The sequence below is a fragment of the Protopterus annectens genome, chromosome 8.part0 (assembly GCF_019279795.1).
Source record: "Protopterus annectens isolate FY-2018-M chromosome 8.part0, PAN1.0, whole genome shotgun sequence".
Classification (NCBI taxonomy): domain Eukaryota; kingdom Metazoa; phylum Chordata; order Ceratodontiformes; family Protopteridae; genus Protopterus; species Protopterus annectens.
The window spans coordinates 161516072-161540346 of NC_056741.1; the positions used below are offsets into that span (position 1 = coordinate 161516072).

At 38.7% G+C, this 24275-nt stretch overlaps 1 protein-coding gene across 1 annotated transcript in view; it reads right to left on the reverse strand.

The window, feature by feature from the left end:
• The window catches only part of FOXJ2 (forkhead box J2), a 1179137-nt gene extending 1155907 nt beyond the window's left edge, over positions 1 to 23230 (reverse strand). Inside the window, exon 1 of the mRNA XM_044079672.1 lies at positions 22988 to 23230. The gene's annotated coding sequence lies outside the window, so the exon portion shown is untranslated. The remainder of the gene's footprint in view (positions 1 to 22987) is intronic.
• Positions 23231 to 24275: the final 1045 nt, after the last annotated feature.

A 24275-nucleotide genomic window follows, 5' to 3' on the forward strand; every position in this document is an offset into this window, starting at 1 on the left:
CTGGCACTGAGCAGCATTACCCTCAGTTTCTTATCATTTATGTTTTCTAGGGTGGTAGGTTTAGAATTTGAGCCTTGCCTAAAAAAGGCACTATGGGGGTGACAAGAGCCTTAGCCAATATCCGGAATCCCAGGGGTGACAGGTGCAAGCCGTCCCTTGCGAAGCAGCGTGGCTTGTCAAGCATGTCATCCCAGGCAGACAGACACTGGATCCCCTTTGAATGACACCAGGAGTTAAGCCAATTGTTAAAGCTGGTCATCTTGTCTCTATATTGTGGTATCATTCTTGGTGAAGGAAGGATACTGCTCAAGGTCAGGGTCATACCTGCCTGGGCTACATAATCAGAGAGCTCCTCTATGTCTCTTTTCATGCAGTCCAGGGAGGTACATCTCAGGTCGTTCACACCAGCATGGACAATGACTGTGTCATATTTGTACTTGCCATGGAGTGACCGGAGTGCTTGTGTTATGTGGCGAATTCTAGCGCCCGATAGGCAGCTTACTGTGACCCTCTCCTTGTTCAGCCTGGTGAGTGGGACGTCAGTGTGTCTGACTATGGAGTCACCTATGACCAGTATGTTTGGTGTTGTATTTGGCCTTAAGGGCTGTGACTGCTTTGCACACTGATTTTGTGGTTTATGTGTTGCTTGTGGGGTGTCTTGTGGTGGCAGTTGCTTGGGTGTCTGCTTTGGAGGCCTCTGCTGTTTAGGTAAATTTTTACTCAGAGCCTCCGAGTAAGTCTTTGTGTGTTTATGTGTTTGATTCAGTGGTGTGGTAGCATTATGTGAGGCTGGTTTAGTGGTGTGTGTAGTTGCCTTCTCCTCTTGCCTGGTCTTGCCAGTCCTGAGTTGAGAGAGCTCAGCCTCCAGTTTGGCTAAATAGCTGCATCTCTCGCAAGTATTTGTGTTATGTGGGAGGAGGAGAGGGTTGTCTGTGTACATGAGGCAATTGTAACATTGCCTCAATATTCCCAGATTCACCAACTGGGCAGGACAGAACGCCAGCATCTGGCCCTTCGACATGCTAGAAATTTAAGAAGTTAGGTATGAGGCTGAATAAGAGAGGACTTAGTAAGGAAGTAGGTACTCCTGGGGGGGGGTTTCGAAAGTTGGGGACTTTGTATAATATAGGAGTGCTTAACCTGCAAGGAAGAAAACTTTTAGGAACAAGTGCTGCGCTTTTTAGTTAAGGGATATACTGTTTAGGTTTCTAGTAGAGCAGTTCTAAGGGAAAAAATGAAGAACAGACTTTATGGAGCCAGAAAAAGTTTAACCTTGTTTAACCTGCACTGCCCGATGCTGCTCTAGTGACAACTCCACGCTAAATCGCACTTTATAGCAGGGGGCTGGAAAAGGCAGGAAATGACCCAAAATGGCCAATGAATTACAAGTTACTGTCTTAAACCACTCCTCTGAGGATAAACAGGCAGCTCAGTACTCCCCACTCCCACTGGTGAGTAAAGAAACTTCCCCATGACCAAACAAAGAAAATGGAGAAGTACAGGAACCAAGACAAAGCCCAGGGATCAGCAAAACCTGATCACTGGAACAACTAGCCAGGAAAGTTAGGAGAACAAGAATATTTTTTTGTTTTTTTTTCAAGTTTTTTTCAGAGACAGAACAGAAAACACAATAAATGCTTTGCTTTTCGATTAAATGCTATCAAAAGCTAGTACACTTGAGTGTATTAGCCTGTAGTTTAACTTTTAAGCAAACTTAAACTAAGAAATGCAACCAACAATTAAAGCTTATAAAAACAGGAAAAACAGGTAATACCACTATAAAATAGACAGAAACAGTCGTCGAAAAGCACAGTGATTTATAATTTCTTATGATGTGAATTGAATTGTTTTGAATTGTTCCACCAAGCTGTTGCTTCCTTCGGTAAGATGACCAGCCTTGGTAGTGGTAGAAGAAACAAACAAACAAACAAAAAAAAACTCTGTGGAAAGGAGACATTTGTTGATACCAGGGTAATGTTGGAATTCAGTTGTCTAGAAAGTGTCACAGAGTTGTCAGGGACCACTTTTAAAGGATTAGCCACATTAGTTGAACAATTTCAGTGACCATGTTTCATCTGAAAGGATTACCCCTGCTGAGTAACAAAAACATCTCGTCTATTTCTATACCCAATTACTGTTTATCTTTCACATATCAAAATATATTAAACACATCCAAAGAAATGAAAAGGAAAATTCACAAACCTAATAGTTGTGTGCTTTAATTCCTACATATAAAAGAACTTCCAGCTACATCCTGCATACACTATATACTACCTGTAAAGTAGGCTGCATTCTTCTTTAAAATGTACATATCCCTTATTATTCCCACTAACACCCTGCTGTTCCTCTTTTTGTATTGTAGAAGTAAGAACAACGTCTCCTACCACTGCTTCTTCACAGGAGCTTTCTATGGTAACGGACACAAAGCCAGGACAAAATGCGCCATGCAAAGTACAGTACTTCTCAACTAGACACAAAGGTATTACAACAGAAAATTCCTAATGAAGCATACAATAACTTCCATATGATCCTCAATTAAATGCGGGCATAAACTACAGCTCTACTTTTCACCACCTATCAAAAAACAAATCATCTCCTAACCCAAACATTATACATTATATTTGGTTAAGGAAAAGTGCATAAGCAGCATCATACAAGTCTTCTAAAACTTGCCACAATCCACTTCATAAACCAGTTCAAATCCTTCACATCAGGATATTTGGATTGTAACTAGAAAATTACATTTGGACGCGCATCTCTGTATGAAACTGTGCACTATTATATATATATATATCATAGATGCCTTGAATTCTTCTTCTTCTTTCGGCATTTTCCCGGTTAGGGGTCGCCACAGCGCATCAACTCTCTGCTCATGATTGGCAGTGGAGTTTTTACGGTGTCGAGTTGCCAGCCCGGCGCCCAACCTTCCACAGAAGGCACACACATGCACACACTCACACCTAGGGCCAATTTAGAGTGTCCAATCCACCTACAGCATGTCTTTGGGATGTGGGAGGAAACCGGAGCACCCGGAGGAAACCCACGCGACCGCAGGGAGGACATGCAGACTCCACAAAGAAGGCACCCCAGGCGAGAATCGAACTGGAGAACCTCTTGCTGTGAGGCGGCAACACTAACCGCTGCACCACCGCGGCCGCCCTCCATAGATGCCTTGAATATTGGGTCTATATCAGAAGATCGAAGTTTCAAAACTTCGAATCTGATATGGTCAACACCATATGATTGAAGTCTTGAAACTTTGAATCTTTTAAAGGAGATCTCTGTACAGCGCGGAAAGGGAAGATTCCCCTTTTCTGCGGTGTAGTGCTATCTCGGAGTTGGTATATTTAAGTAGTGGGGGGTACAGGGGGGCTTTCCCCCTGTTTAGAGAATTTAAATGGTCTATTTGTGTAGGTTGTTGTGTTTTTATTACATTTTCAAAGTTTCAAGACTTCAATCATATGCTGTCGACCATATCAGATTCGAAGTTTTTAAATTTTGATCATATAATATAGAGCCTTGAATATTATCCTACCTGCAGTTATCCATGTAGAGCTTACTCTTAAAGTTAGTTTACAGATGGACTCGCCCTAAACAAAACAATGATCCTTATATCTCAGGCAGAAAACCTGACAGAATCTCTCAACGATTTCATTCCAAAATGGTTCCCAGTCGATAAACACATGAACTGAGCTGCTCCTAATACTGAAAACAAAATCTAACCATCTAATCGAACGTCATCCAGTTAATACAGCAAAAAACTAAGAACAGTAGCCTAATAATTGCCATTTAGTGCTTTACTGCTGATATTATGCAGTGAACAGGTCTAAATAAATTAAAAATATACTTACTTGAACCAGGAAGCCCTGACCGCGTGTTCATAGGTAGGTACTAGGCTATCGGCCCAAGGGCCTACGTAAGCCTGGCCAGCAAGGTTCCATAGCTTACGCCACCCAGGAAAGTTATTTTCCTGTGCCACTGTCCAGCAGAGACACAGAAGTGATCCCCGGGGTGTATTTCCTATTTCCCATCCACTCATCAAGATTTTTCTTGAAGAGTGCTAATGAAGAACTTTGCTTGACATAGATGGGTAGCTTGTTCCAGAGTATAGGAAGTCTCTGGGACAGGAATCTATCCCTCCAGGATGTCCTGTTTATTGTGGTAACAAGGTTTAGGTCCCTAGAGTGTGTAGCTGGGAGGGATTGGGATTTCTTTAGGTGTAGCATGTCCAACAGCTCTAGGTTTGACATAGCTTTATATGTTAGGCAGAGATCACCTCGCAGTAGGCGATATGTTATGGAGTAAAGCTGGAGCTTTTTGAGGCGGTTAGTGTAGGGAATTTGTTTGAGGCCAGTAATCCTCTTTGTGAGGTACTTCTGTGGCCTTTCCAGCTGCTGCAGATGTCTTGTGAAGTACATTCCAAAAGGGGCGTTGTACTCTATAACAGGTCTAGTGAGTGACGAGTAGAGGGGAACAATTACCTCTTTTTTCCTGGATGAGAACCCTTTTATGATGAGGTGTGCCACATAGAAGGACTTCCTGACTACTGTGGCGATGTGACTATCAAAAGAGAGACTTCTGTCCACCTGGGTCCCAAGGTCTCTTATCACGCATTCGGTGTTAAGTAGATTGCTGCCTATGTGGTAGTTCATGGGTACAGAGTTTTTACCAAAGGGGGTGACACTGCACTTTTTGGCATTGAGCTTAAGGCCATGGCTCTGACACCAGGCATCTGTCTCAGTGAGGCCCTTCTGTAGGATGTCCACATCATTTGGGGACTTGACTATGGCTCCTAGTTTGCAGTCGTCTGTGAACTTTGTTAGCCAGAGGACCTTCTGTGTTAGCCTGTACTTCAGAGAAGTAGATACCAAACAGGAGAGATCCCAGGACGGAACCCTGTGGTACTCCACTTGTCACTGCTTTGAGGTCAGATTTGGAGTCTGCAACTTTTTAGAGTGTGGGTTCTGTCAGTGAGCCAGTTGGCAACCCATCTTGTGACATAGGGATTTATACCTAGTTTAGTGAGTTTAGCTATAATTCCAGAATGGGGATGGTGTTGAAAGCCTTGGCGAGGTCAAGATAGGCTGTGTGAACCACCTTACCCTCATCCACGGCTTTGATGACTGCCTCAAAGAAGTCGATCAGGTTCACGAGGCATGATCTGCCTTTCACAAACCCAAACTGGGTGGGATCCAGAGTTTGGAGGTTACCAATGTCTTTGTTTATGAGTTCCATGATGATACGTTCCATGGCCTTGCAGACCAGGCTCATCTGGCTAATAGGTCGATAGTTCCCTGGGATCAGTAGTGGCTCCCCCTTTGTGGAGTGGGATAACGGTTGCTGTGCGCCATTCAGTGGGCGCAAAGCCTGATGCAAGGCTATTATTGAACATGGTGCTTAAATGGGGAGCCAGTTCATTCTGAAGTTCGTGCAAAATGCAGCCTGGAATGTTGTCCAGTCCCATGGATGCTGTGTTTTGGCTTTAGAGAGTGCAGCCTTTACCTGCCTATCTGTGATTACAGGGACTCTGCATTTTTCCTCTATAGATAGGGGCCGTTTAGGGGGTGAGAGGGGGGTAAAGTTAGCACTGAACCGATCTGCCAGGATGTTGGCAATATCAGCTGGTTCTGTAATTTGGCAACAACTTAGACCAAATAGTGATGTGTTGGGAACAAAATGAGGCCAAAATACTAAATAATGAAATTAGGATCAAATAAATCAATAAAAGCCTGCAAATGAATAAAACTAACAAGAATAAAATCCAACAAAAACACTGGATTTTGAAGCAAGAAGCCAAAGAAACAATATTCTAGTTCGAGGAATTCTGGAAAAATGTGACCTTACACAACTACCTTCAATATTAAAAGAAATCTTCGTTACTCTCTTGGAAAACAAAGAAGTTACCCATGAAATTACAATAGAAAAGGCACATCATTCCCTTCGCAAAACAGAAATAACTGACACACTGGGACAAATTTATGCACAAATACTAAATGCTTCACATGTACAAGCAATTCTAACAGCAGCTAAACAAAAAGATATATTAGTTGGAGAGGACATAAAATTTCAATAGTACAGGACCTGTCGCTATTAATTAAACAACAAAGACAAACATTATCTCACTACTGTGCATATTTAATCAATAAAAAATACACTTCCAAATGAACCATTCTGCTATATTAATATTTCAATACAATGACTCAAAATATCAAATCCTGACCCCTGATGAAGCGAAATCTACATTCCTAAAAGCATTCAATGAAGTGCCAAGCAAATAAAGACCAAAACTACATCTGAAGAGGATAAAAAAAATACTTTAATTAAAAATACCATGAGAAAACACTGAAATATTGAACTCTAAATGACTTAAATACCTTTGTGCTGACTGGAGGCCTTCCCCTATTCACAAAGCAGAGTTCTAATGACCCCGAAGTTCAGAAAACATCCGTCTCAGTAGAAATGTGCATCTCCCCCTTCCTCCTCTATTTATCATAAAACTTAAGAGACAACTATAAAGAAAGGAAGGAGGTAATTTCTAGCCTAGTCACACAACAGAAAGCTTCCGAACACTTTCTGCAAGCTAACGGCATAATACAAGGGGTAAAGACAGCCTATTACACTTGCTGTTTTTTAAATCAGAATAAGATATCGCTACAAAGTGTACATTTAGATGCGATAAATAACAAGAGCATTGTGGTAAAAGAAAACGATAATATATGCAAAAGCAAATTAAATACCAATACAGACTTTTTCAAAAGAACAAACAAACAGCTTAAATAACCTGAAAACCTAAATAACCTAAGCTAATGCCTAAATTAAAGCCCCTATAAGTTCTTATAAGACATTTTTATGTGGCAAGGAAGACTCAACAGAAATCAAAACTACGAACAGGGCTTACTAAATACATCACAGAGAAGGTCAGAAAACAGCAATAAGCAAATGGAGGCAGACATTCTTGCACATTGGAACTTGACCTCTTCTGATTTATATGTTGAGACAAAAGATAATTGGCAACTTTGAGAATTAAAGGAACAACACTTGAATTGTGGTTTAAGTGACATTTTTGTTTTTTGATAAGACATGCTATCTCAATACATATAGCTAATAGCTACTTCTCATCATAAAGACTCTTCTACCATAATTAAACAATATACAATCACATATAGCTGTACTAAAAGCTAATGATATCCTCTTATATGGAAGATACTGTATAAACAATGCTAAATTTAATACTACAATTACTACTATATGACTGAAATGTTAAAGCAAATTTAATTATAATATCTCTCCTGATCTGAAAAAGTTTGTCTCCTTAGTCTTCCAAATCAGAAACACTCCCTTTACCTGCTTTCTTTACCTTACATTCTAAGCAGAATATATGACATGTGTATGTGTGTTATATGCATATGTATGATATGTTTATGCATATGTGCGTGTGTGTGTGTGTGTGTGTCTGTGTGTGTGTGTGTGTGTGTGTATATATATATATATATATATATATATAGATAGATAGATATATGTGCGTGTGTGTGTCACTTACATGTGAAATGTTACCTACAACGAAAATAGTTTTTGCTAATCATGTGAAAAGAGAAAAATGTAACAGAAAATATCCAAATACATACCTTCTCAAATTATAACTTTAATTTGGAAAATACATTCCACAACATAACTAGAAGGCAGTACATAATTAATTGCTCGTATTACAAATAATTTCATTATATCAAGATACATCTTACCACAACGTGACTAATCCTTGCGATCTGATTTATGTATATCCTTGTTTTCTCTTTTCTTTTATGAAGAGAAAAAAAGGAAAAAATAAACCTAAATCCTTTGTAACATCTGAGGGCTTTGAATGGCTAGATTTAAACTTGGTGAAAATATCTCTTTAATAGGTGTGTTGCAGCGTGCATGTGTTAGATAATGACTGTCAATATTTGGAAAAGTCAAGAGTTATTATTGTTTATCCCTCTGTTATGTAGTAAAACATCTCTAAGAAAAATATGATATTACTACCCCATGAGTGTTTCTTATCTTTTTAATTCCATTCAGAGGGATAGGTGGTTAAGCACCATGGCAGAAATAAGGGAAATAGATGCCACACTATTTAATAAACACATAATACTTCATTACATGCCAGTTATTATATAGAGCTTTACCCAACTTATAAATAAACGACTTAACAAAATAATTACAGTTGACTCGTAGAACATTAATGGTCCTCAGGATAAAAAAACAAAGGAACTTAATTATACATCTAATATATCAAAATAAATCTAACATAACATATCTCCAACAAATACATATGACAAATGAACAGTGGAATAAAGACCAAAATAAAAAACTGGGTGAAACAAATAATAACTGCTGGAAACAACACAGCATCTAAAAGGAATGGCAATCATTGTCAGAAAATCCTTTCAGGGAGAATTTCTGGGATTCAAATCAGATATTAATGGCAGATGGTATTACTTTATTAGTTCTCACCCCTTAATAAATAAGCCCATAATCTTCCTAAATATCTACAGACCATGCAATTAACACATCTTTATATATGAAATTTTTAATATACTAGTACAACTTCCAAACTACTACCACATTATAGATGGTAACTGGAATACCCTAATTAACTCCAATAAAGACAGATTGCATAAAAGCAGTAAACAATCACATCAAGCCACCTTACCCTTAGAAGAATTAATAAATAATTTCAACCTGATAGACCCATACTCATTATATCAATATGATAAATCGATAAATACGTTTACATACTTCTCAGCAAGGCATAAGACATGGTCAAGAATTGATTTCTTTCTGATATCTGAAAATTTAACAAGTGTAGATATAGAATATAAAGGGGCAGCCACGGTGGTGCAGCGGTTAGCATTGCCACCTCACAGCAAGAGGTTCCCCATCTCGATCCTTGGCTGGGGTGCCTTCTGTGCGGAGTCTGCATGTCCTCACTGTGGTCGTGTGGGTTTCCTCCAGGTGCTCCGGTTTCCTCCCACATCCCAAACACATGTTGTAGGTTGACTGGACACTCTAAATTGGCCCTAAGCATGAGTGCGTGCTTGTGTGTGCCTTCTGTGGAAGGCTGGGTGCTGGGCTAGCAACTCAACATTTTAAAACTCCACTGCCAATCATGAGCGGACAAAGTGATCTGCTGTGGCAACCCCTAACTGGGAAAAGCTGAAAGAAGAAGAAGATATAGAATATAAAGTGGATACCAGATTAATCTCAGATCATTCCAAGATACAAATTAAAATGAACACCTCTAAATGTAACCAAAATAGCTATATCTACTCTAATTTGACCTTAAATGCTAACATAATTAAAAAAAAGAAGTAATACAAGAAATTACTAATATCCTCACCCGACTTGAAAATGATATTACCAAAAATAACATGCCCTATGACATACAATGGGCAGAAACAAAGGAGGTCATAACAGGTATTCTCATTCAAAAAAGCTTCATGGTTTAAAAAACAAAAAATGACATGAACATCAAATTAGAAAAACAATTAAAAGAAGTAGAAGAAAAACTCCAAAACCAATATTCCATAGAACTTGAAGAAACTATGGCAAACTTATAAAAACAACTATACACTTTACATTAAAAAAACACTTTTTCACTGAACTTAAAGTACTTCACAAATACACAGAATGAGCACAAATACCTTCCAAAACTCTTGCCAGATAAATAAATGTTAAAAATGCCCCCCCCCCCCAAAAAAAAAATAGCTGAATTAAATTATAAAGGACAAATATTGCACAATGACTCCGATATCATAAATTCATTTGAAGAGATATATAAAACATCTATAACTTCCAAAAACAACCACAACCTGATCAATATGACAAATTTATAAAAAAATTAAAACTCCTTCAACTAACTGAAACCCAACATTTTTAAGGACACCCCTCAAATTAGAAGAAATAAAACTTGCCATAAACAAAATGAAAATCAACAAAGCTCCTGGACCAGACAGTTTCACTGCTGAATTTTATAAAAAATCCACTACAACAATTTCAAACATTTTGCTAAGAGTGTTCAACTATATCATCTTACAAGGTATAACAGACCTTTATATAAATAACTCTAAAACTATTCTAGTTCCCAAACCCAACTCAGATAAATCCAACCCATATAATTATAGACCTGTTTATCTTATAAACAATGATATTAAAATACTCAGACAAATACTAGCATACAGGCTGCAAAAAATATTGCCATCTATAATATCCCAAGAGCAGCTAGGTTTCATGCAACAGAGACAGATAAGTGATAACACTTTAACCCTTGATACTATTATTCATATCTTAGCAAAAGATAAACATCCTAGGTACGCATTAACAGTAGATGCAAGTAAAGCCTTTGAAAAGGTAGATTTAAACATTCTTTTTAAGATTCTGCCTTGCTTTAATATACCACAAGATTTCATAAACACAATTAAAATGATCTACAAAAATGCATCTATGACACTGCATATAAATAAATTAAAATCTAAACCTATGAAAATAACCAATGAAACAAGACAAAGGTGTCCCCTTTCCCCTTATTTCTTCAGTCTTCATCTAGAACCATTACTGCTTTACATAGCCCAAAAAACATTCCATCACATACCAAATGTACAAAATATTGACCTAAAATATACTGTATTTACAAACAATCTGAATATTTACTTTAAAATCCCAAATACTGATCTACATAAAATACTAAAATCAATTGGAAAATTCTCAGATATACTACATATTCCCTATTAACCTCCATGGTCACAAAAATGTTATTTTCCTGAAAGTGAAATAAAAGTTAACTATCAATTAAAATACCTAGGCATTAACTATGCACATACACATAAGGAATTGATGAAAGCAAACCTACAAAACAATACTGAACGAGACATATCTAGGTGGAAAAATATAAACCTTTCTCTGTTGTCTAGAGCAGTCATTATAAAAATGAATGTTCTACCTAGAATTTTATATCAACTATCTGCCATAAATTTAACTATTCCTCAAAAATTCTTTCAGAAAATGAAATCTGTCCTCTCAAAATTCATATGCCACCCAAAATCTACAAGAATCAGGTATGAAAAACTTGTACTACCTAAAGAAAGGGGTGGTTTGGGGTTACCAGACTTTAAACTCTACAATGATATCATTAGTATCAGCATAATAATTCAAATTGCAAACCATAACCCAACCAACCAAACATGGTCCCCACTATGGACTAAAATCTGGTACAATCATATAAACTCCCTCAACTTTAACCCTAAAGCCCCCTTTCATTAATTTAAAGAATCTTAATACAATGAAAATCCACCCTATGATTAACAATAAAATAAGCATATTTCAAAATCTAATAACATCACTTCACCTGAAAAATACACTTGAATTTATAATACCTATTCACCTTAACCCTAATCTAAAACTTAATAACAAAATAACAGATCTAACTAAATATCCCCTAATAAAAAAATACTATGATCTGGGAAATATATCGGCTAAACAAATGCAACATAACTGAGATGAGAACTAGCCTAGGAATACCTGATAAATATGACATCATGCTCAGACTACTCAAATTACTTATAAACACTAAATTCTCTTCAAAAATAATAGACAAACAAGAAATCAAAATAACTTAGTCAATAATAAATATTTTATCTTACAAAACTAAAATGATCTCAAAAGCCTATAAATTAATATAAGCAATTAAATCTCAAAAATCTCTTCTATATTCAAACTACTGGCAAGAGAAACACAATAATATCACTATAGATCAAAAATCTCAAGCAATAAAAAATATACTTAACCTAACCCCATTCAAAAACTTAATCTACACCCAGCTCATGATTAACAATAATGCATATTACACACCTAACTGTCCTTAACAAATTTCACTCTAAATACTCACCAATATGCCCATTCTGCCCTATGGAAACAGCAGACCTACTGAATATCTTCATAAGTTATAAGAAAGCTTATAAACTTTGGTGCTCACTTAAAGTCAAACTTGATAAAATGGGATATGAAAAGAGCACTTTTTCATGGGAAACAGTGATTCTCCGTATTACAGCCCAAAACTTGACAAGTCTACAGCAACATGTTCTCATTACAATTTGTACACAAATTAAATATCACATCGCCAAGAACTGCTTGGACAAGTCTAAGATCATGTGGGAAAATTTCAAAGCTATGGCCGTAAAATTTATATCCTCACATAAACTTGCAAATCAAAATCCAAACAAAATAACATACTTTCAACAATACTGGAGTTATCTTTTAGACACTATACTTAAAGATCAAAACTGAAGGCATTTTTACTTATGAAACTACAAAGCACACAACTTCTAAGTTCCTCCTCTCCAAATATCTCTCTTCTCCACACCAGTTAGTTTCTGTACTTATAAACTAACAATACTTTAGATGAAGACCATTTTTAATACTCAGTCCTACTCAGTTCTATTACTCACTTTAATTAGCTTCGTATAGTTACTCTCACATGCTTACTCTCCCTTATCTCACTTACATCTTTGTACTTCTTTTGTGGCTATACAAAAATAATTGTGGCATCTATGTGTAAATAGATGTAAATAGTTTTTATTTTTTTATGTATGTTCAACTATTACAATATTGAAAACACCTGGAATACTAAAAGTCATCTATACTAAAATGTAATTCATAAGGTGTTAATAAACTGAACGTTAATTAATATTGAACCTGGTTAACAACACAAATTTAATATACAGCTTTAACTCTTACTCTTTGTAATAGTTATCTGTAGCTAGGATCTGTAGTTAGGATAGTTAAAATAGTCTAATGTATTAATGTTTTTTGCAAGTACTTCTGTTATATGTCTGTCTCTCTATATATACATGTACATTACTGATGTTTTTGTTACATACTTTCCTTTTTATGTATAAATCAACATACATTATATTGGGGAAAAATATGAACCTATAAAAGAATCTCTCAACAATTTCAAAGAATATATCTCTCTACAGGGAACGGTACTGCAACTTGCCCTTTATTCCAGTCTCAGAATGTTGAAACACTGTAGGTTTCCCTACACATTCTCAAAAAAAAAGCCAGATGGCATAACACAAAATGTCACTGCTAGATCGTTTTCTAATTGCATGTCTGCCATGACTCACTTTTTACGAAGATTTCTCCCTTTGCTGAGTTGGTGCAACTATGGAGTTGGTATATATAAGTTCAGAGGATGGGAAACTTACAAGAAAAATGAGGGGGTTTTTTGCCCTCTTCATTTTTGGGCATTTAATTATTTTTTCTTCTTTTGAAATACTGACTTTTAAGAAATCAGCATTTCACAGTAGAACTAGCACTATAGTATGTTCACTTTCACCAGCAAAAATTCTCTCTCCTAGTCTTACAGTTTCATCCGATACTTACCTGCACTGGGGACAAGTATCCTTTCCTAGCTGTCAATGTTATAGAGCCATAAGAAGTTTAGAAAACCTCAAAAAAAGTACTGGGGACCAATTCATTCACTGGTACTCAAACCAGCAATCCTACATAAAATTCCTATGCTGGTCAGAAGAATCCTTTTTCCGCTGCCAGTGTTATAGATCTATAACAAGTTTTAAAGACCTCAAAAAGAAACTGAGAGAAACATCTTGGGGCAGGTTCATTTACTGGGACTCCAACCAGCAATCTTGCATAAAGTTGTAGGGACCCTTCTAATTATCAGACTTACCTAGCTAATTCTGGACTTCTGAAACTAGATTATTATTTTAAGCTGATGGACTCTGTACTACTACTACTGGCTACAAGGTGGCTTAAAAAGAATTGAACAATGTGCTAATGGGTAGAGGCTGTGTTCACTAATATGAACTGGGTCTGCCATAAGTCTGCTCCCATCTCAGACATTGTTCTTCATTGTCAGGCAACAACATAGAATTATGTTATTTTGCTGACCCTGAGCTTCATTGCAGGAAAGATATTTATTTGGTTAAATTAATTTAATTGAATTACCAAAAAACTAAACACAGCACTACATAACTTTAAAATATCACCAAGTGCCTACTTACTCAAAAATAGCCAATACCCTTCCTGTACACCTAAAAGGTGACTTTCTTTATAATGCTCAATTTAATTTAGTTATGCAGTTTTCTGTTGCCCCTCTTTGTAGTCGGTCATAAAATTTTCTGTTGTCCCTAACCCTTCTCATTGGGTCTATATTAGAACATTGAAGTTTCAAAACTTCGAATGTTCTAATATTGACCCCTATTCAGCGAAAGTTGAAAATATTGAAGCAACAGAAAACTGAATTTTTCCCAGGGAAAGAATTTGGTTGTCCGTTTCTGTTGCTTCGGTATTTTCAGCGCTGTGGTGGAAAGTTACGGGTCGGGTTCAGGTAAGTGTACAACTGAGTGTGGGTTAGGTTAGTTAGGGTTAGGGTGCAGGTTAGGTATCCGTGCGATTGTGTGGACGTGAGGGTTAGGGCGGGTTAGGTGAGTTAGGATTAGGGCACGGGACAGGTAAGTGTGCAATTGTGTGGATGTGAGGGATAGGGCGGGGTAGGTGAGTTAGGGTTAGGGCGCGGGTGAGGTGAGTGTGCGATAGTGATGGTCCTTAGGGTTAGGGTTTGGGTTAAGGTAAGTTGATAGTTATTGGTGTGTGTATAGTTTAGTGTAGGGTTAGGTGTAAAATGTTAGGTGTATGTGTGGATTGCTGTTTGTTTGGTGTGCTTGTGTTGTGTGTATGTGTTTTGGAACAGCAAATTTTTTTCCCTAGGAAAAAATTTGCTGTTCTGTATGTTCGATGTTTTCAGCTTTCGCTGAATAGGGGTCGATATTAGAACATTCGAAGTTCTGAAACTTCGATGTTCTAATATAGACCCTTCTCATCTCCCATCCCCTTATAGTAACAATTACTGTCCCTAGCCATAGTGTTCCCTATGCACATACAATATAGAAAGTTTTCAGATTGTGCATAAGTAGCAGCTCTTTAAGGATTAGCTTTTATGCTTCCTAGATAAACATAAAGTAGCTAATGCTATCTTGCCACATTTTGGCACATGAAGCAATCTTAGTTAAGTAACTGCTGGACAGTAACAAGAGCCACATGTTCAGTTACTGCCATACTAGCAGGAATCCTACATCACATATGAAGACATTAAGGACCACAAGCTCAGGAGCATGCAGTCTACATCACATACGAAGACATTAATGACCACAAGCTCAGAAGCATACAGTCTACACATCATATATAAAGACATTAAGGACCACAAGCTCAGGAGCATGCAGTCTGCACATCATATACAAAGACATTAAGGACCACAAGCTCAGAAGCATGCAGTCTGCACATCGTATATGAAGACATTAAGGACCACAAGCGCAGGAGCATGCAGTCTACACGTCATATATGAAGACATTAAGGACCACAAGCTCAGGAGCATGCAGTCTTCACATCATATACGAAGACATTAAGGACCACAAGCTCAGAAGCATGCAGTCTACACATCATATGCAAAGACATTAAGGACCACAAGCTCAGAAGCATGCAGTCCTACACATCATATATGAAGACATTAAGGACCACAAACTCAGGAGCATGCAGTCTACACATCGTATATGAAGACATTTATCACCACAAGCTCAGGAGCATGTGGTTCCTCAGGAGCATGCAGTCCTACACATCATATATGAAGACATTAAGAATCACAAGCTCAGCAGCATGCAGTGTACACATCATATATGAAGACATTAAGGGCCACAAGCTCAGGAGCATGCAGTCTACACTTCATATACGAAGACATTAAGGACCACAAGCTCAGAAGCATGCAATCTACACATCATATATGAAGACATTAAGGAACACAAGCTCAGGAGCACGTAGTCAAAACAGTTTATTTAATGTAGGATATTTTTAACTTAAAATCTACACTTTGTCTTGAAATTGCATTCTCTTTGCAATTGTACCCACATAATTTTCACGATGCTTTCTATAAATCACTTCACATCATTCTGTGTATAAATAACAATCTTGGAATCTTTTTGCATTTCTATTTTATACTAACTGTGCGTAACACTAGGTGCAGTCTTTGATTCTGCATTTAATGCTGTGTTTCTGTTTTTGCAGAAGTCTTTCTTAACATTGGATGCTATTTCAAATACTGTATTATATGCTTATAACTGATAGAGCTTCTCTCCTGGTCTACACTCAAAATTCCTGGTCTCCACTCAAAATGGGCTGACAACCCTGATGTACTTTGCTGGTACATTAATTGTGTTATTAATGTAATTGCCATGCTCTGAGCCCACAAACTGTGCAATAAAAACAGCTGTAGCCATCGCAATGCTTATCACAGTATAATCATGCTTGTCGACTGAGAAACTATATTGATAGTGGGATTTCTGTGGAATAGAGAGGCAGTTGTAAGACTTTTAGTAAGTGCATGCATTCCAGTCATATAGACAGTGGTGTACTGCACATATGACACATCCCCTCTTGTGGGGATTTATTTTAATAACATTAAGCTGTAACCAACTACATAGGGAGCACCTCATGAGTTGTACCCAACACACTCAGGAATTGCTGCTTCTGTGGGGCTTATCATCCTGTAGTGTTGTGTTCCTGTCAAGGCAAGGGTGTACACAACATTGAAAAAAGGCCATGATGTTAACATACATGTAGTGTTTGAACTTTACTTTGTTGAGGGGAATACAGCAGCATGCAGCCAACGACATAGGAACTACAAGCTTCATAGCGATGAAAAAGGGGGACAGACAAGGATCATGTGCAGGCAGCAGTAGCCATCCACGGATATGGTGAAGGCCAAACAAGGGATGGGGTAGTACAAAGATAGTGATACACTGGCATCCACAGACACTGTGACAGCAAATGTATCTGGTACATAGTAGAAATGATGGTGTAGCACAGGCACACCTGTATCTAGCTGCAGGCAGCAGTCTGTGGATTTGGCAGTGTTACATTTGTAGATCTGGAGTCACACAGTCTGTACTCATTGTGAACATGGGGGGAAGAGGGTGTCATTGTGTGAATGTAGCACATATAATTCCCAGTCATTAACCATTGTTGTATGTCCACATTTATAAGAAGAAATAGCTCCTAAAGAGCACAAGCATCTGGAGAAGTTCTCCCTGGCAAAGATGGACACATTGCTGCAGGTCCTCCAGGCATATAGCTAGTGAATCCTCTAGACTGAGAAAAGAGAACAGGTATTATGTGACCTTGTATAGCAGCACCTTTTTGCAGATGTTAGTGTTGTCAGTGTACATAACAGATTAGTAAAACAAGTGCACCATAAGGTCACCAACATGATTCACCATGCCAGCAACAAAAAGACAGCCCTTGCATAGGGGAGAGTGGCTACATGTGGGTGTCCACCAACTCAGACAACTCTCAAGGACACTGAGGAGTTCCTAACATCAATGCCTGGGGTGAAAGACCAATCCCTCATACCTGCTGGAGGACTTGACATTGAGACAGAACTTCAATGACCAGCATTGGTGCTGTGGGTGATGCACCAACTGGACATGTCCTTGGGTCTTCTTCATTCTACCTAATTTTCACATAACTGAAAATCAAAACATCAAGATGAGAAGAGTGAAATCACACAAACATTTACATTGCTGAAAGTCAACAAAACACCAATTGCGCATCTCACACACCACTCAGAGCTTCTGAATGGAGATCGCTGTACAGTGAGGATCAGGAAATTTATCCTTTTTCTCACTATATTGAGTTCTCATAGTTGGTATATATAATTTGCAGGGGATGCAGGTGGGCTTGCCCCCTGCAAAAATGTAACAAAAGGTAGATTTTTTGTGTTGACTTGGAGCAACTGGTGTTTTGTTGTTCTGAATTTCAACAATGTAAAGGTTTGGTGTTGTGTGACTTTGCTCTTCTTGTCTCGTTCTTTTGATTTTCAGTTATGTGAAACTTCGGTAGAGCAAAGTAGATCCATGTCCTTATATATGTACAATGTAGTAAAACAATCCACAGCTATGAGCATTTATATCATGATTGTAACTATATCATCCCTAGAAACACTTCAGAGCTACAACAGCCATGACATTGTGTACATGGTATATGGGCTTGCATTCTTTGCACGTCATTCTATTGCACAGCTGCTGCAACATTAGGAAATAAGATACTCACGAAGAAGGAATGATACATAAAGGTGCTTCTCTCTCCTTTAACAGGCAATTTGATGTATGGGTGCTTCATCGTGCATGTGGGCATGCCTAATATAAATGAATCATATGAACCTGACTATAACGCCTGTCAAAGCAGGGCAAAGTCAGTGGTCACAGTGACACTGTCAGCCACAGCAACTACCCATTTCACTCCATTGATTGTGTAACCTGCCCTACAGTCCCAGGTGACCATTGAGGATCCTCTACCGCCAGCCAAAAGTGGGCACTGGCAGCTCCACCAAGCATGAAGACATCAGTACAGAGTAGAAGATGGCATGCTGTTGTCTGATACTGCCATGGTTCCCACTACCTACCCAAGCTGTGGGTCATAAAGGCAATTACAGAGCATATGATATGGACAGTTATTTAGGCACAGGCTGATGCCACCATGGTCACATCAGAACTGATTGATGTAGCAAATGGGCTGTAATATGACCTCAATGTACTTAGGTTGCATGTAGGCAGTGCAATGGGAGGTGGCTCCATATCCTACAGGGGCCTGTCTGCAGCCACACATTGAACTGATGCTGTACACATGGCTGTCTGCCATCCACCTGCAGTGGGGAAGAACCCCATAGAAAATGACGATCACAGTCATGATCGTACTATCATATCCTCATTGCCTACTGCCAGTGTTGAGAGTGATTCAGGCCAAACATGTTGTCCCTGCAGACATTGCATAAGCTGTGATTCTCTCAGTGACATGGCCTGGCATTCATTGTCATAAAGGTATCGTTGGTTCCTGTGACATTCCTCTGATGGAATGCCTCTTTGGACAGGGACATGCAAGGTCAGTGCCTTTATCTACTGAGACCCCCCATCTTGTCACAAACATGCAGTGAAGCAACATCTATGGAGGTGTGTCCACCCACACATTCACTCTCCAACAACCCTCCACATCTGAACATCTATCCCACGTGGGAAGCAACACTCCCTCACCACACAAAAAGTCTTCCAAGCTTATCAGAATCACTAGGTCACAACACGCATACACGTCCATAACTTACTTTACTGATTCTGGAACATGCTCCCCTGACTTCTATATATGATGCCAAATGTGCCCTGCCCTCAGTGCTTTTTTACCAGAATAACTTGCAACTGATGCACAGTGTGCCCAGATCATACCCTATTGCAAGCATCACTTTTAAGGCTTGTTATACCTAATTTGGCCCATAGCTGTGAACCAGATGCTGCCTGTTAGCCAGTACTATGATAAATTCTGCCTGCCTCTACCTTGTATGGTCTTCCTGCGCAACCTGGTCATCTGAAAGCTCCTCACCAGGCTCACCCCCCACTGCTGTCTTCTGTCTCTGGCATTGCCTGCTCTTTGATGGCAGTATCCTGTTGCTTCTGTCTGTAAACCAGAAGGTTGTGCAATATGGCACAAATGGAAAATATCTTGCTGAAGGTTTCCAGGGCATAGTGCAGCACACCACCAGAGGCATATGAGCAGCAGGAGGAGGCCTTCATTAATTTGAACGCACATTGACAATGGTTTGGGTCTCAACAGTGAATAGTTCCAGAGCTGCAGGCATTCTCTGCTGTGGTCTGTAAGTTGTGTACTGGTGTAGTGCATCATGGCTGCAGGGCATATCTAGCATCATTAATGATACGCCCCTGAGGGAAGTCACTCCACACAAATTGCTGGCATAAGTCACATATAGGTAAGATGTGGGAACGCTGAACGCTGAACACTGCCTGGGTGGCACATTGACACATTGTATATTATAACCTGTGCATTGTAGGCCACCTAGCAGTTAATACAACTGGAATCTCTTAAGAGTTGACATACATGGTCAATGTTCCCTGTGGCATAGGTGGAGCTTTAATGGCAATATGGGTGCAATTGATGGCATAAATACCTCAGAGAACCAGGCTATTTCACAGAAATGCCTGCATAGTGTTGTTTCTCTCCTTTAAACCACAAACACTCTTCCACATGCTTTGGTAACACTGAGGAACTGTTGTATCCATGAGAAGGAAACCTGCAGTACATCCACGGTTTCCCAGGCTAGTCACTGGAAGTTCCCTATAGAGGGATTGTCAATGCTACACACTCCATGGTGTCCAGAGAAATTGGTATTCCATGCATCCCATGTATCTACATGTGCTTGTCATATATGTGTACCAGCTCTTGCACGGTGTCTTTGTCTGATGGCAGCAGCTCACTAGCCTCCCATCATAGGTGTGATAGTATGTGGCAGTGGCTCACTAGCCTGCCATCATGGGTGTGATAGTATGTGGCAGTGACTCACTAGCCTCCCATTTTGGGTGTGATAGTATGTGGCAGTGGCTCACTAGCATCCCATTGTGGGTGTGACAGTATGTTAGCCAAGGTTGGATTCTTTGATGAAGTAGAAAGTAATGATGTCCACTGTTATGGTTATTGCGTGTGAGGTCAGTGTCTAATATGTACATTTTGCCTGATCTTGCTACTACCACTAACATCAGAATGTGGTTAACATCACTGTTCACTAGGATATTATGATGTACAGCTAAACTGATGTTTGCTCCTCACTGCATATTTCTTATACATTTGTAAATCATTCTGTCATAATGGCTACCCTTATTTGCATTAATCTTATTATCATCTCCATCTGGTTATATGGTCATCTGCATAACATACCACTCATGGTACTTCACTTCCTTGCAGGACCGCACCATATATGTCTCTGAATCAGACAGACCCTGCACACCACCACTCACTGTGCTATTTTGCCTTACACACTGCACTATTTATTTTTTAATTACAGCTTATAAGGTACTGTCAGCATTTATTTTATCACCAGATAATTATGAGCACATAAATAAAATGTAATCTGAATGATCTTGCCTTTTAAATCCAACATATGTCCTCATGTCTCCCTCCCTTGTACCATCTGATGAGGTTAGGAGATTTACAAGAGAAGATGACAAGTTTTGCTGAAGATGTGTGTATTTTCTTGGAGGAAATAATTAAAATAAGCTAGGGGATTGATGGTTGCTTGGACACCAGAAACCAAGGAGTTTTAGATGCTCTCACTCGGTGACATATTTTTAAAAAATGTTGATTCATGTTTACCAGTGTCCTTAATAATTTAGCTATGAAGTGTAACAATAATAGTTCCTTGAAGCCTCATCTTACCTTTCTGCTTTAAGCAGTTAAGGAGTTGGTGCCAAACACATAGGGCATGGGTGTTTTTTTTTTTAATTTTTGTTAACCGGTTGTTATTGTCTTTCGGCTTTTCCCGGTTAGGGGTCGCCACAGTGGAAATCCGGTCCGCTAATGACTGGCAGTAGATTTTGACGAACTTTGAGGTGCCAGCTCGACGTTCAACCTTCAATGAAGGCACGCCCTTTTACGCATGTCTTTCGAATGCCCACCCAACCGCAGGGAGGACATGCGGACTCCACACAGAAGACACTCCCCGCACTCCAGCCGAGAATTGAACAGGAGAACCTCTTGCTGTGAGGCAACAACGCTACCGCTGTACCATCGCGGATGATCTGATAAAATGTCACAATAAGGTAAGTGTGATAGTGTAAAGCCCTTGACAATAATGTATCATATGAGCAGTGAATCCAAAGCACCAACATTATATTGCACCCCCCAGCCTCTACTGGGAGGAAGAAAAGAAAGCTAGTAGAGCCTGGAATCTCACACCCCAAGAAAGAAAGCAGAAGCTCATCCTTTTCTCTCTTTGGTAGACTATATTACAGGCAGTGCCAATTTCTGAAATCTGTCTGCAGGTTAAATGGCAAATTCCCAGTTTGTACCACCAGGTCAGTTACAACAATTATTAATTAGTTCCAAAAGCTTATGTGATGTTTAACTTTGGAGCATTTCCACACAACAGAAAAGTAATGTATTCACACTTAGAAAACAAGACACTAAGATTTCACTGTCACCCACTGGTTTGCTAGTTTTATTACCACCTTTTCAGATTCCCAAAAATGGGATAACACATACGGCACTGAGGCAATGCAATGGTCTGGAGTCTCAACAAATGCTAAGGATTTATTTACATTTTATCAGAACTGTGATTCCATGTGTTATTTAGTGTGATATATTCTTGTATCTGTTTCCATGCATTCACATCACATTCAGCCAATGTCCGCTTTCTTCAAAAAAAAAAAAAAAAATATATATATATATATATATATACACACACATACACACACACACACACACACACACACACACACATATATATATATATATATATATATATATATATATATATATATATATACACACACACCCCTCACATTTTGGGGGATTTCCTCCCATACCCCTTTATTATTCTTACTCTGGGGTTACTGCAACTTGGAAAAATTGTGATCGTGTAAAAAAAATAAATCTCACGCTTTCTTCTCTAATCTCAGAGTACCTGTAAAATAACATTATTCAATCTGATTTACATCACTGCAATACTTGTTCAGCAATCGAACACAGATTCCCAGAGACAACCAATTATGCTCGAGCAAACAAAAAGCAAGCAATGTGCACATGATCACAGTGTGAAAAAGCCATCGGATAATAATACATCCCCGTTCCCTCACCATGCTTCCTCCTGTTCCTGTCAGCATTTACTTTACTCATTTGTGTCCTGTAGCAGTTAACAATGACATACATAACTCCATAGTTTACAGCACTGCCGATTACTGAGGCTGAGTGGTTCTCAAACATCACGATTACATATATTATATTGGCAGTCATTAAAATCATAGTATATATTCTGAATACATATAGTTTAAACTTTAGCAAATTTCAGCTCACTAATATTTATGCACTACAGATTGGTATTCCTCATTACCTTATTTCAGTACAGCAGTGCAATTCATTATCTGGATAATGACTTTAAAAACGTATACATGACACAGCGTTTATGCGGATACCAGGGAAAGCTCTGGAGTGAAAATATCTTTTTCCCAGCCCACCAGTCTGAAGGAAAAGTCATAAACTAACAGTTTTCTATTTCTGGGCTTGAGCAGCAATGAATGTAAATCACTGAACACAGCACACGAACTGAACGTTAAGTTGATTCAAATCCAGGCCTCCTTAACAGAAGGTACCTCCCTCTTCACAGCTTTTAATTCAATCCGGGTAACTGACTTCTACTTAGAAAACAGATAGAAAAAGAGAGCGACAGAGAAAGAGGAAAGACACATAGCATGTAAACGCAAAATATAGAGCAATGAAGTTGAAAAAAAATTGCTGAAAAATCTACTGTTTGAAATGTGATGTCTGTCTCTACTGCAAAAGGTGTTCCGTTTTCTCTTTTAATGTGTTGGTAATGGGCCTGACAGCAAAACAAGGAAAGAGAAAATTAAAAGAGCACCTCTAAAAAGGAGGAGTAGACACACGTCAACATATGTCCCATCAGAGAGAGATTCTGATTGGTTAGGCTTGTGGGAGCGTAACCAAGTACCAAAAAGGCTGCTAGTGATAGTGGGAGAACCTGTCTGTCAGACGATTTCTACTGTAGAGAGAGATGGGAGGGGAAATGAGAGGCGTGCTCCTTATTAATGTTATAATTACATCTCTGTGCGATTGTGATAGCTAAGCAAGGGTAGGAAGTTAAGTACTAGAATACCATTGCATACAGTCTGAATGCAAGAAGGCAAAGAAAATGACTGTCAAAAATACTTTTATAGGAATGAGACAACAAAGAAGGAGAAGACACAACAATTCCCTACAGAAGAATGTAGGTTAGTCGACTATGCATTCTGTCACTATGTCCTAATCATTCTGACATCCTGTCCCCAAACATTCATTTGTCCTGCATGTATATGTTCTGAAAGTTTGGATCTAGGTACTGTTTTCATGACTAGAATAATGCCTGCAAGCCATACCTCTCAACCTCTTAGCACAAGAAATCTGGACAAAGCCTATGATAATGGGGGTAAAATGGGCAAAAAATAGAGACATATTCGAAATATTGCTCTTACAAAAAGAAAAATGCATGGTATCCAAGAAGTCTCAGAAAACCCAGTATGCAACCTATGCTGGGTCAAAAACAAGTAGAAATGTTGTAGTGCGGAGGGTGTGAAGTTCACTCCTTGAAATATGTTATGCACATAGTTTACTAATAAAATTTGAAC